We start from the raw sequence: 13,814 nt of genomic DNA on the forward strand, positions 1-13,814 counted from the left end.
ACTCACAGACACTGAAAAACTTATGGTCTCCAGAGGAGACAGTTTGGGGGGTGGGGGATGTGCTTGAGCTGTGGGATGGAAATCCTGTGATATCATATTGTTATGATCATTATACAACTACAGATGTGATAAATTCATCTGAGTAATAAAAAAATAAATTAATTAATGTATACTAAAATGGTCCCATCCTTCCCCTATGCTACAAGCGTTCAAATTAAAATTTTAAAAAATCATAAGTAAAGATTATGGGAGTTCCCATTCCACCATGGCTCCACAGGTCAAGAACCCGACTAGGATCCATGAGGATGTGGGTTCGATCCCTGGCCTCGCTGAGTGGGTTAAGGATCCGATGTTGCCACAAGCTTCAGTGTAGGTCACAGATGTGGTTCAGATCCCCGTGTTGGTGCCGTTAGCTGGCAGCTGCAGCTCCAATTCAACCCGAGGCCCAGGGAACTTCCACATACCGCAGGTGCGGCTATAAAAAAGTAAAAATAAAAATAAATTTTTTAAAGTAAAGATCATGAGAAGCAGTTCTTGCTCTATCAGTGCCGATAGCTGCCAGTCCTTCTTTAGGTCCAACTTTGAATTTTACTGCTTTAAGGGTCTGCAACTAACTGCCCGGTACCATAAACACAGTAACTTCTCAGCAAGGACACAGTGGGTTTTTCTGGAAGCCTATGCCCCAAGGTGGGTAGAAAAATTGTTCCATCTCTTTCAGCTTCCTCGAAGGTCTGGTTCTCTAGGGTCAGATGGTCCAGGCGTATCCAGGGTCTGGCTAAGTCTACTTGGCCTCCTCCCCAACCATGAGTCTGGACAATCACTCAAATAGCCTTTCAAATACAATCACTCAAATAGCCTTTCAAATCTGGGCACAGCTCAGTGGGGACATCTGACTGTGTTCCCCCAAAGAAACTGGCATTGAGGTTACCTAACAAAGTAGAGATAAAAATAGGGAAATACCGAACTTAGAAAGAAGGAAGTGTTACGAAAAAGGATCTGCTGCTAATCAGCGGGATGACCAGGCTTCTGTCTCTCTTCTGGACCTTGGCTTTTATGTCAACATCTAACAGTCCATAAGCTGCCCTGCCTAGTTTGGAAGGTCACGTCCGCACAGTTCTACAGACACTGTCCTCCACAGTCATTTATCAGAATATTTCAAAACTTGTCAACCGAACGTGCAGGTGCTCCAGAACTGCTAATAACCCCCTCACAGCAGGCCCCCGAACGGAGCGCCGGGAGGTCACCCGAGGGGCCATGGAGTTGGGACGCAGAGGTGCTCTGACTATCCATGGGGCTGCCAGCCAAGGCCCTTCCCCAGCAGGGCCGTGAAAGGGACCAATCACCCCCACCTCCACCTGATGGACACGTGCCAAACTGCTATCAGCGCTTTATAGCGCTTGGAAGCGGGAGATGCTGACAGCAGATCACAGCCCACAAGGCAGCTGCCCCGCGGGGGAGCCAGGCCTCCTCCACTCCATCTGGCTGATCCACAGCCACATAATCTGGTTTAATACAGGTGAGTTTTGACGACTGGGTCCCCGCCCAGCTGGGGAAGGGTTCATCTCCCGGCAGAGGTGCATCTCCATGGGAAGGGACCACCCCCAGCCCTGACAGACCAGGGCCTGGCTTTGGACTTGAAGGCCGAGGTCGAGGGGTCTCTGAGAGTGGAGAGGGGGGGTTCTGGGGTCCTGCTGGGCTGGAGGCAAGGTTGGAGGACTTGCTAAACCTTCATCCCAGATTGCGGGCGGATGACGGGCTCCAAGGTGAATGGGCCGAAGCGACCTGAGACCGACCAGGCTCCCTGACCCAGGTCTGCCTCCACCTTCCCATAAATTCTTGCCCACTTTCTGACCCTCGTTTCACCGCTCAGTGTCTCCGCTGCTCTGGGGAGGTCAGCTAACCTTCCAGGAAGCCAGCAGTCCTCACCCATCCATGCATATGACTGTGTCAGCAGACATCTCCTCTTCCTGCTAGGAGCTTTTCAAAGGCAGAGGAGGATGGAAGAAAGGACGGGGTGTCTGCACCATTAGGGACCCAGCGTGAGGTGCTTGGGAGAAGAAAGGAGAGGGATCCATGACAGACCCAGGGAGGTGTTCCTCAGAGATGCCAGAGTCAGACAGTTTGGGTGGTTGCAGGAGGACCCAGTTCCAAGGAGCCATCCTGAGAGAATAAAACTTCATGTGTCATTTGTACACATGGGTCTGCCGAGGGGTCATGAGAAGAAGAGAAATCACACTGGCCCACTCTAAGAGTTCCACTTCAGGAGGTGTCTATGGAAGTTTCCAGAACCCCCAGCCTCCAAAGGACCGCCTGTCCTCTCCCAGCTCCAGCCTTCGCCACATGCCCTGGTGTGCCCCAGCTCTGCATTCCCCCCACCTCCCAGGCAAAATGTCCAGCCCCAAATTCTCTGGTGCAGTTTCCATCTGCAGCTCTCCTTGGGGATCCCTTCCAGGGGTCCCCGTTAGAGCGAGTGCATGTATACAACAAATGGAGCCACTCAGCAGCAGCTGGCGAGTGTTTTCAATGAGTTGGAAAATCAGACTGAATGTATCATGAAATATGGTTCTTACACTGAAGCCCAGACACGTGGGCTAAGACCTGCCTTTACCCCCTCCCCCACCATCCCCTTCCCATCACCCTCGCCCCTGCTTCTCTGGGCTCTTAAAGTTAAAATCTGCCTAAGTATTTTATTAATATGTTGTAAGAGATGCTTCTTCGAGTAAACAGTTCTTCGCCTTAGGGGTCAACGTGATCTTTTGCAAACAGCAGACATGTCAGCTTGTATATGTGCATGAGCTCATGAGTGCAGCCGTGTGTGTGTGCAAGTGCCAAATACACGTTTGTTGGTGATGTCTGTCTATACAAACGTCATTGTGCTTATATTTCTGTCCCATGCGAATGTGTGCATCACACACACACACATACACACACCCTGGCCCCTAGAGCTATATGTGCTCCAATTTCAGCTTCTGAATGTCTTGAAAGGCTATAGTCTGTCTAGATGGGTGGACAGAGGGGTAACTCGGTGGCTACCATGGTGTATTTTCCCAAGTGACCAGAACTCCACTTTGTCCCTCCACCGCCCCGCCCCCCCCCAGTCTCAGGACCAGCCGCATAAGGAGGTCAAGTCTTCAAAGATCAGCAGCCCCCTTCTGAGCAGGCGCAAACTGACCCAGCGCATTCCTCCCTCTCTCCTCCACCCCTTCCTCTCCGCCCTCCTCCTGACTCTGTGTCTTCCCTCCCAGCCACCTCCTCCTTCGTCTTCCCTTCTCCAAGGAGCCAGATGTTAGGATCCAGAGCACAGACGTCAGGATGGGGGAGGGCCGAGGAAACCGTCTCCGCAGCCTTTCACTTCATGGATGAGCAAACTGAGACGCGGCGACGCGGAGGGGTATCTCCCGAGCTCCCAAGGAGGCACCGCGAGAGTTAAAGCCAGGGCTGGGCTTTCCCTGCCTTTGCCACATCAGAGGAGAACCATTCCACCTGCTCTTCCTATGTCCCTGCCTCCCCGCCTAAGCTCCACGTGTGTCAGAGCCTCAGGGCAGAGTGAGAGCAAGCAGGGGCTACCTTCAGGGAGGGGGAATCCAAACTCCTTCCTGGGCCAGCAGTCAGCCCCTGCCCTCAGGACATGGGGACTTTGCAGGGATTCTCTTCCCAGTAAGCAGGATCGAGGGGTACTCGGACACAGGAGCAACATCCGACCTCTGGGATGACTTATCAGGGGCAACCTTGGTCCCCACAAGGCCCCAGCCCTGGTACGTGGCCACCAGAGGGCTGTTGCCAACAGCCATAATCATGGAGAGAAACGATGAAAGGGTGGCGGCACAGAATCCCAGCTTTTCACCCTGAGATGACCCTCCAATTCAGTCCCTCGGGTTATGCAGGAACTCTGCACCCCCAGGCTTGACCACATGCCCCCCAGGGTCACACACGTAGGTCCAGGGTTGCATTCCTAGAGATCTGTTCACAGACCCTTGCCAGTCATTCTTGCACTTGGAGCTGGTCCTGATGACACTCATATGAGAACAATGCTCAGCAAGACCCTCAGATGAGGCTGCTAAATCAAGATAACCCACCCAAGTGGCAGTAGTGTCCCCACAAGCCCAGCCCAGCTGTCTACCACACCCTGCCATTCCTCTGCTTTCCTGATGACAGAGCAGATGACAGAGGCTCACGGAGGGAAGAGGTAGAAATTGGGGACACGGATGTACTTGGCCTCTTCAGTCTGCCCGGGATTCCCTCCAAAGCACTACCCTCCTCTGGCACAGCCCCCAAGAAGCCAGACTAATGCAAGGGTTGAGGAACGGGGGCGACGGGTGTGATTCATTCTCCAAAGTCAGGAGCGCCCTCTGCTGTTATCACAGTGAATTGCAGGGCCCCAGCCCAAGCTCAGAGATGGTCCCCTGAAAAGTCAGGGAACTGGCCTGAGTCCTCCCAGAGGAAGGGCTTACATTAAAGGGTCTGTGGAAATGGAAGCCCTTCCTTTTCCTGGGTGTCAGAGCTGAGTCTATCCTCTGAGGACTCAGATGGGAAAGGCGCAGGACTCTGGAAGGAGAAAGAATAAGGGGTTGCCTCAACTCTCGAAGACAAAGGGGCCTTTCATTTGGGATATAGGGAAAGGCAGAGACCCATCTCCCCTCTATCCTCTCCACGTGTTTCCTGAAGCTCCTCTTATGTCTTCAAACAGCCAGCTCTTCCAGTGCAGTGACTGGCCCACAAGGAGCCCATAGGAGCCACAGCATCCATGAATATTTTACTGAGTGACCCAACAGCCTAAGTTAAAAGATGTTCACCTTGGCAGCTTTGAGCCTGGGTCAAAGCAGAGGGTAGCAGCAGGACTAGGACACCCAGGATCTGGTTTACTTATTACTTATCTTTGACTAAGCCATTTCTCTTTGTGCCTCAGTTTCCTCACCTGCAAAATGGGCCTTCCAAGACCTTGCCTTACAACTCAGAATTGGGTCCTGGAAAATCTGCTTAGGTAAGTGGTATGTTGCAGCCTGAGCAAATGGTAGTGATGATACACTGCTCTGTTTTCTCCCCCTCCTCCTCCTCCTCCTCCTCCAGGCTGTGGAAATTCCCAGGCCAGGGATCGAACTCGCATCACAACATTGACAACACTGGATCCTTAACCAGTAGGCCACCAGGAAACTCCACTCTCCTCTGTTTTCTCTCCCATGAAATGGGCAGTCATGATGGGAAGGTGTGGACAGAGCCAAGGCCATCTTCCCTGCCTAGACCCTGACTTTGAAATGTCACTGGCTGATTCCATCTCGGCTTTTGGCAATGCATTTGGACCCCCGCCTTAAGGCATGGCATTGCCAAGGTTGTCTAAATACAAATGCTGTTAGGGGGGCAACACAGCAGGTGAAAATCAGACAATCCCCTTAGCTGTTAGCCTCCTGGAAAGAAGGACTAGGAGCCAGGGACACTGCCTGAGCTGGCTCCAGAGGCTCTAGAAGGACCACGGGAGGGGAATGCCACTGGGGAAGGCAGGAAGGACCAGGGGCGAGATCCCAGGAACAGCAGAAGGGCCCTAGGATCGGGGCACGGAGGCGAGGAGGAAAGGACAGCTCTCTCTGCGTTTAGATGGGTCCTGGGGCCAGCCTTCAGATATCGCCTGGCAGAGGTCAAGTGCGTTGGTGACAGCTGGCTGTCCAGTGGGGTTCCCTCGGCCCCTGTGCCTGGAACAGTAGCTGACCCTCACTGACCTCATCACCTAGCCCAGTGCAGGCCAACTGCTTCACCAGTAAGCAGCCCATTGCAGGCCTACACAAGTTACCATAATTATTATGAATGTCAAAATCGCCGTGGTGAACTCAGTTCCAGCCCTCTTGTTTCCTGCACCATGTTCTCTTATTTGAATTCCCGTTTCCTCATCAACAAAATTGAGAATAATCCACGTCACTCCCAGGGTGGCGGTGGAGAGAGAGAGAACGCCATCCCAGGTGCATCTGCGGAGGAAGGTTCCAGAGGGACCTGAGACGCTATGATTGAAGGCTAAATGTTCCGTGGCGAAAAGCTGCTGTAGCAATCTCTGCATGCACTTGCTCTGAATGGGCACATTACTGTAATGGCCCGGTGCCGACGGCAGCGCGCGGAAGGTTGAGCTATTTGTAACCACGAGACGCCTGAGCGGCATAAAGAGCACACGGCGGAGGGACGCCGTCCACCTTACCTGAGAAAGCAGAACTCCTTGCTTTGAAGCCGCCTGGAGCTGCTGCCCAGCCTCCTGCCTCAGACACCGCTGCCCAGGCTTCCTGTGGGGGAAGGCAGGAGAGACAGGTGGTTGAGGAGGGAAGACCAAGGCGCAGGGAGCGGCATCCTGCGGTGGGGATGGGGCAGCGGGCGAGAGAATCTGCTAAGAACCCAACCGCAGTGTCCTTACGGGCGCTAGATGGCCTGTCCTCCACCTGTTGCTCTGAGAGCACCGCCTGTGCTCCCCAGAGCTCCCCGGGGCCCCTGGGAGCTGTGCTGAGCCTTGTCCTCAGGCTATTCTTCCCCTGCTCTCTCGTCCAGAGGACCCCAAGGCAGCCTGTCTCCAAGGCTCAACTTGGGGTGGGGATGGGAGTGGGGTGATGCCTGGTTTGGGAAGTGGCAGAAGATGGCAACGGGATGGGCAGGACAGAATCCTGGCAAGACCCTCGTAAGTGTCCCGTCCAGGCCACCGCTGCCTTTTACTTGAGCCTCTGGCTTGTGGCAGGTCCTCCCAACTGGCCCCATAGGCCCCCCTGGACCTGCATTTATTTCCGGTCTGGAAGCTGGGCCTGGAAAGATGCCATCTGGCCTAAATCTGATTCCCCAGCGGACAGCCAGACACTCATCCCCCTTTTTATTTTCCTTCCAGACCCGGGGGAGAACTCCGGGCCTGGGTTTTTGGTTTGGTTTTTTTTTTTTTTTTTTTTTTTGGTCATCTGTTCTCGAGGGACCCGGCTCCCTCCTGACGTCCTCACCAGGCTCCTGCGGGGCACAGCAGGCCAGGGAGGCCCATGCCCGCCCGTCCACGTGGGGACTCCGTGGGTCCCCCCCACTTCCCTCCCCCACCCTCTCACACTGGGAATTTCCTTCCATACTTGCTACTTCATTTTGCTCTTTTATTGTGACAAAACACACATACTTCTCATTTTAACCACTTGTAAGTATACAATCCAATGGTATTAGGTACATTCACAATGTTTCATGCTGTTGCCACTATTTATACCCCAAATTTTGTCACCACCCCCAACATAAACTCTACTCCCATTAAATAATAAGTCTCCATTCTCCCTGCCCTCATCCCGAGGAACCACTACTGTACTTTTTATCTCTATGATGTGTCTATTCCAGGTGCCTTATCTACATGGAATAGCACAGTATTTGTCAGGAGTTCCCGTTGTGGCTCCGTGGAAACGAAGCCAATCAGTATCCATGAGGATGCGGGTTCAATCCCTGGCCTCACTCAGTCGGTCGGGGATCCAGCGCTGCCGTGACCTGTGGTATAGGTCACAAACATGCTTGGATCTGGTGTTGCCGTGGCTGTGGTGTAGGCTAGCAACTGTGGCTTCAATTCAACCCCTAGCCTGGGAACTTCCATAGGCTTCAGGTGCAGCCTTAAAAAGCAAATATATATATATATAGTATTTGTCCTTCAATGTCAGGCTGATTTCACTTAGCATAATATTTTCAGGGTCAATCCATGTTGTAGCATATATCCACATTTAATTTCTTTTTATGGCTGAATAATACTCCATTTTATGTGCTTATCACATTTTCTTCATTCCTTCTATCTGTCCATGGACACTGGGTTGTTTCTCCTTCTTGGCTGTTGTGAACAGCCCTGCTACAACAACACATATCCGTTTTGAATGCTCGTGGGTCTATGGGAGTGGAAGTGGGATTGCCGGGTCATATAGCAGTTCTCCGTTTAGCTGTTGGAGGAGCTGTCTACAGTTTTCCCCGGGGACTGAACCATTTTACATTCCCACCAGCCATGCCCGCGTGTTCAAATCTCTCCCCATCCTCACTAACGCTCGTTATTTGTGAGTTGTATTTTAACTATCCTAGTAGGTGTTAAGTGGTTTCATTTCGCTCTTAACCTCCCTCAATGGCCAAGATATTTGTAGTTTTCCGACCGTGGTCCTAACCTTATAAGACATTAGTTATGAATAATCCTGTTTAAGAGAGAAAGCTCGCAGGGACTGGGAACTGCCACGGGTCCCCCGAGACCTCCCTTTTCACCTCCAGGTACCACAGGGGGTGACGGGGTGGGAGCGGAGGAGACAGCTGTTTTGGCCACGGCTCTCTGCCTTGGGTCCCAGAGTCCAGCTGAGTCCGCCCTTCCCATGGACAGAGGCTGGACTGCCAGGGGCCTCGAGGACAGGTTTTGATGAACCGGGAGAAAAAGACATAAAAGAGAGTAAGAAAAGGCTGGAGGACCCTGAGATGAAAAGGCCAGGACCCAAGACTGAAAGTGGGGAGAGGAGAAGAGAATGAAGGAGGAGAAGCCCAGAGTCCTGTCTCTGGAGAAGTGGATTCCATGGCTCTTTCACTGGGAATCTTTCTCCGATTCCCAGCTTCATGGATCTGAGCTGGAAAATCCCCGAGATTCTGCAGTCCACCTCCCTGCCACCTGAGCCCCAGGTCCACAGCAGTCGACGGCAGGGGTGCAGTGGCCAGAGGCAGCCTCAGGTTCCCCCAGACCTCTGGTCAAGGCCCCGGCTGACGGCAGGATCCAGCTGTTTTCAGTACAGCTGTTGCTCTGGGCATTGCCGAGCGAGCGTGTCATTGCAGGAGGGGTTTCCGGAGCCGGGTGCATGGGAACGGGGTACAGTACAGCCTGTACGGTGTGGTTAGCTAGCCAGTAGCTACATCCCATTTTTTCTGGTCCAGAACAGCCATGGAAAGGCAGGAGAGATGCGCAGAGGCTCACTCACCTGAAGGGCGGGAGAGGGACATACATGGAAAGGCACCTGAAGAACCTGGGGGAGGCCAGGAGCGAGGATGGGGGCGGGGGGGACCTGGAACATGTCGATCTAATGTAATTCCACTGCGTGGGTCTAAACTGCATGCTCTCCCCTCTCAGCTCCCTCTCTCCCCGGCTCTCTCCCAGTTACTATCAAAGCAAAATTTATGAGGGGCTTGAGGCATTGGATATTCCTTGTATTTCAATCTAACTTTTTGCAATCTCAAGTGAACAGCTTGGCTGCTTCTGCCTGTCAGGGAATTTAAATTGCAGATGGGATGGTGAGCCAGCCGCCCGGCAGAGGCAGCCCCTCCGGTGTGCACCGCCATTGCCTAGCAACTAAGCTGGGAAGAACTTGACGAAGCCGCAGAAAGTTCCACTCTGGAAAGTGTCCTTGACCCAGGCCATCTCCTGGGAAAAGAGAGAGAGTTTCCCTGAGTGAAGCGACAGCCAGGTACGAGGTCTGCTCAGGTCCAGGGACGCAGCCGGCGCCACTGGTGTGTCCTTCTTTGACATACAGAATCCCCACTGGCTTCCACGTGATTTCTGACATTCTGTTGTTTTGGAGCCTGTTTTCAAACCAAAAATGCCTCCCTTCTTCTCTGTGTGCCTCTCATACCTCACACATCGACAATGTGTGGAGAGAGATGGGAACGAATAATCCAACACACACACACACACACACACACACACACACAATCACATGCATAGATAGGTAGGCACTTAGGCTGCTAAAAACAAACCGTTGGCAAATACCCAGAGCAGCTAAAAGGAGGAGCAAACCCACTCTGCGTGCTCCCCTTTGAACCTCAATTCTCCAGGATGGAGCTGGTATGATAGAGACTTGATCAGAGTTGGGGTGAACCCAGAAAAGCATTTGCTACGTGTAGCATCTTAGTCTGAAAGGAAAGAGCACCCAAAATGCAATTAAGGCTGTAATCAAGGCATATGCTTTTATTTGCATATGCAATTATTATTAAATAATTAACTTGAAGAATAAAAACATAAATAGTAGCCCAATGTGTTCGTTTGTCAAGGTCCACACAGACTGGTGTCCCATCACCTCTGAGGCAGGACATACCCTCCAAACACACTCATGGAAAGACATAACCCACATCAGACACACCAATCTCTAGCATGAGTCCAGGACATACCTAATGTATTTTCTGGGTTCCTTTTATGAGTTGAACTGTGTCCTTCCTCCAAAAAAGAGATATGCTGAAGTCCTAATCCCTGATACTCCAGAATGTGCCCGTATTTGGAAATAGGGTCACTGCACATTAATTAGTTGAGGTGAGGTCATCGTGGACCAGAGTGTCCATAGAGCTGGTGTCCTTCTAAGAAGACGGGCAGGGCTGCGGGGGAGACACAGAGGCACGGGGGAGGATGCCCTGTGAAGATGAAGGCACAGAATGGAGTGGTGCTGCTGCAGGCAAGGAGCACCAATGCCTGCTGGGAAACCAGCAGAAGCCACAAGAGGCAAGGAACGGTTCTCCCCACTGGGTCTCAGAGGCAGTGTGGCCCCACTCATAGCTTAATTTTAGAACTTTTGCCTTCAGAACTGTGAGACAATACATTTCTAATGTTTAACAAGCCACCCAGTTTGCAGCCCTGGGAAATTGTACTGTCTGCCCTTTGTTAATTGAAGGGAACCAGAAAGCCCCGCCTGCTGGCAGTGACGGCTCAGGGTGAGGCAGAAATGGGCCCACATAGGGGCCAGCGAGGGCCCTCTGGATACAGATGCAGGCATGAAATTGGAGGGCTGGGAAATCTCTGAGACCAGGGGCAGAGAGCTGGATATTGGCTTTTTGGCTAAATGGAGATTTTTTTTTTTTTCTTTTTAGGGCTGCACCTGCGGCATATGGAAGTTCCCAGGCTAATGGTGGAATCAGAGCTGTAGCTGTCAACCAGAGCCAGAGCCACAGCAATGTGGGATCCTTGACTCACTGAGTGGGGCCAGGGGTCACACCCGCATCCTCATGGATACTAGTCAGGTTCGTAACCCACTGAGCTAGATCGGGAACTCCTAAATGGTGATTTTTCATTGAGAGTTTGTTCCATGGGTGATCCATGGCCCTTGAGTGTCCTGTGGGGGAGCAGTGCTTTCCAGAGTGCTGAGACATTCACCCCACCTCATTCCTTGCCTTCAGTCATGTCCTAGCTTGTCCTGCCCCTCCAGGGGATGGGACATTTTCTAGGGTCGGCACCATGCCAGGTCCTTCCCTGGATCCTGCAGAGTATTGTGCACTCAGTAGGTGCTCAATAAAAAAACATGTGGGAATTGATGCACCAGGCATACAAATAGGAAAACCGTGAATTGCCCAAAGTTGCTTAGGAGTCACTACCCGTGGGATTAGCGTAACAACCCATTCATTTCTGAGTTGTTACTACTGGGGTCTTATTGGTCCCGATTCAATCAATGACCGTATTTTTTCCTTTAACTGTGTCAGGTATGCTCACCTTGGGTACCTGACTATGTCTTCCTGGAAATTCCAGAAGGTGAGTATAATAGGTGTCATCACCCCATTAGGTCAGAGATAAGACCAAGGTGGGATGTGAGCCCTGGACCGGTGGGGAAGCTGGATATGGAGTGGCCAAGAGGTGGGAGAAGAGGATTCTAGACCCACCCACTGATAGAGCAAGTGACTTGACCTCCCCTGAGTATCAGTGTCAGCAACTGGTTTGTTTTGTTTTTGCTTTTTAGGGCCACACTCACGGCATATGGAGGTTCCCAGGCTAGGGGTCTAATCAAAGCCACAGCTGCCTATGCCACAGCCACAGCAGTGCCAGATCCAAACCGAGTCTGCAAACTGCACCACCGCTCAGGGCAATGCCGGATCCTTAACCCACTGAGCAAGGTCAGGGATTGAACCAGTAACCTCATGCTTCTTGGTTGGATTTGTTTCCATTGAGCCATGACGGGAAATCTAGCAACTCTAAAATAAAGGCATTTACACCTCATACAGCCTGCCGGTGACCCTTTGACCTCCGATTTCCCAACCACTTAAACACAGAACAGTGTCACCCAGGTCCCCCTTCTGTAGTCCTTGGGGATCAGCTTCAGCTGAAGGGCTGAGCCCACAAGGTCAAGGTGAAGCAAGGCACAGGTATCAAAGGCCAGCTCCTTTGAGTCTGATGAGCAGTTCTTGCCCCAAAGCCTGGGGCTTTGGGGCCGCATCCCAGATTCAGTCCAACGTCCTCCTCCTCCCAACCCTGCCTCCTTGCCGCTCCCTCAGAGGTATGGAGCCCCCAAAATCATCCTGCACCCAGACTCCACCCCAGAAGCCACATCCAGGAGCCCAACCTGCAGCCCCAACTGGCCCCTCTGCAGACTTTTGTTAAATTGTGGTAAAATCCACATAACACTCGCTGATCATTTTAACCCTTTTTTAGGGTACAGTTCCATGGCATTAGGCACATTCCCATTGTTGTGCAACCATCACCACCATCCAGCTCCCCAACTTTTTCATCTTTCCCAACTGAAATTCTGTACCCATTAAACACCAGCTCCCCCTTCCCTCCTCCCCCAGAAACCACTCTTCTGCTTTTTGTCTCCATGAATTTGACTACTCTTCGTGTCTCATGTAAGTGGAACCACACGGTATTTGTTCTTTTGTGTCTGTCTACTGTCATTTAGCATGATGTCTGCAAGGTTCATCCTTCATGGCTGAATAATATTCTACTGTACGTAGAGATGACATTTGTTCATTCATTCATCTAAGTGGACACGTGGGTTGCTTCCACCTTTGGCTATGTGAATAATGCTGTGCAGATACACACACATACACAAACATATATGTTATATATATAAAATAAATATTATATATAAAACATATATGTATTTTTTGTGCAGATATATTTTTTGTCTTAGGCCAACTTATCCCCAAGTACAAATGAGCCTTCCTAGCCTCCTTCAGGATGACCGAGGGCTAAGAGGAATGCAGGCATATTCAGAATTTCCCAGTCATGGTGGAATTTCTCTAGCTCCCCTTGCCTCAAGGATGGTTGGCTGGGCAGCGCCCTGGGCCGAGACACAGGTGTGGACAAACAGACAAGGCAATATTTGTTCTCCAAGGTGCACAAACTGCACATGGTGTGGAGGTGAGGAATAGGAGGCGAGCACTGTGGTGGCCCAGAAAGGGGTCACGTCCTCTGTTCCTTCTGGGCCATCTGCTCCTATAACACTGCCTGTGACATTCCCTGCAGACAGGAGGGGAACCAGGGGTCCCCACTCTGTGGTCTGTACTTTATTGCCCAGTACCCCATCCACACAGCCAGGGAGTTCCCCAGGAGGATGGCTATATTAGAAATAAGGATCCCTGACCTAAAGAAAAATAGGATTGGGAGTTCCCATTGTGGCTCAGCAGTAATGAACCCAACTAGTATCCATGAGGATGCAGGTTCGATCCCTGGCCTCGCTCAGTGGGTTATGGATCCAGCATTGCCGTGAGCAGTGTAGGTCACAAACGCGGCTCAGATCTGGTGTTGCTGTGGCTGTGGTATAGACCAGCAGCTACAGCTCCGATTCGACCCATAACCTCGGAACTTCCATGTGCCGCAGGTGTGGCTGTAAATAGCAAAAAAGAAAAAAGAAAAATAGGCTTGAATGTGTTAACTCAACAACATCTGAAAGCCTAATGTGCACCAGGCACAGAGATAGGCATATGCCACTTCGCCGCTGACACTGCCTTTCCAAGAGCCAGGAAATCCATTAACTGGGTCTCCAGATGTAAAGGGGCAGAATAACACAACCAAGCACAGGAAAGGTGCCGTAATGTGCTGTCCTCTCTGGGAGGGAGACTCTATCCTTGCTCTAAAGATCTGGTTCCTTGACCTTCGGGGCAATTCCTAACTCCTCTGCTCCATCCATCCA

General features: G+C 51.7%; 1 long non-coding RNA gene across 6 annotated transcripts in view; it reads right to left on the reverse strand.

Annotated features, from left to right (window-relative positions):
- LOC110257550 (uncharacterized) overlaps positions 1 to 13,814 on the reverse strand; it is a 416,793-nt gene that overhangs the window by 151,489 nt on the left and 251,490 nt on the right. For all 6 annotated transcript variants that reach the window (XR_014833817.1, XR_014833816.1, XR_014833815.1 and 3 more), the window contains one exon: positions 6,179 to 6,260. This is a non-coding gene — a long non-coding RNA (uncharacterized LOC110257550). The remainder of the gene's footprint in view (positions 1 to 6,178; positions 6,261 to 13,814) is intronic.

The sequence above is a fragment of the Sus scrofa genome, chromosome 18, assembly GCF_054392235.1.
Source record: "Sus scrofa isolate SSC_HxYL_T2T_F1_AM1 chromosome 18, Sscrofa_HxYL_maternal_Yorkshire_Landrace_v2.0, whole genome shotgun sequence".
Classification (NCBI taxonomy): Eukaryota; Metazoa; Chordata; class Mammalia; order Artiodactyla; family Suidae; genus Sus; species Sus scrofa.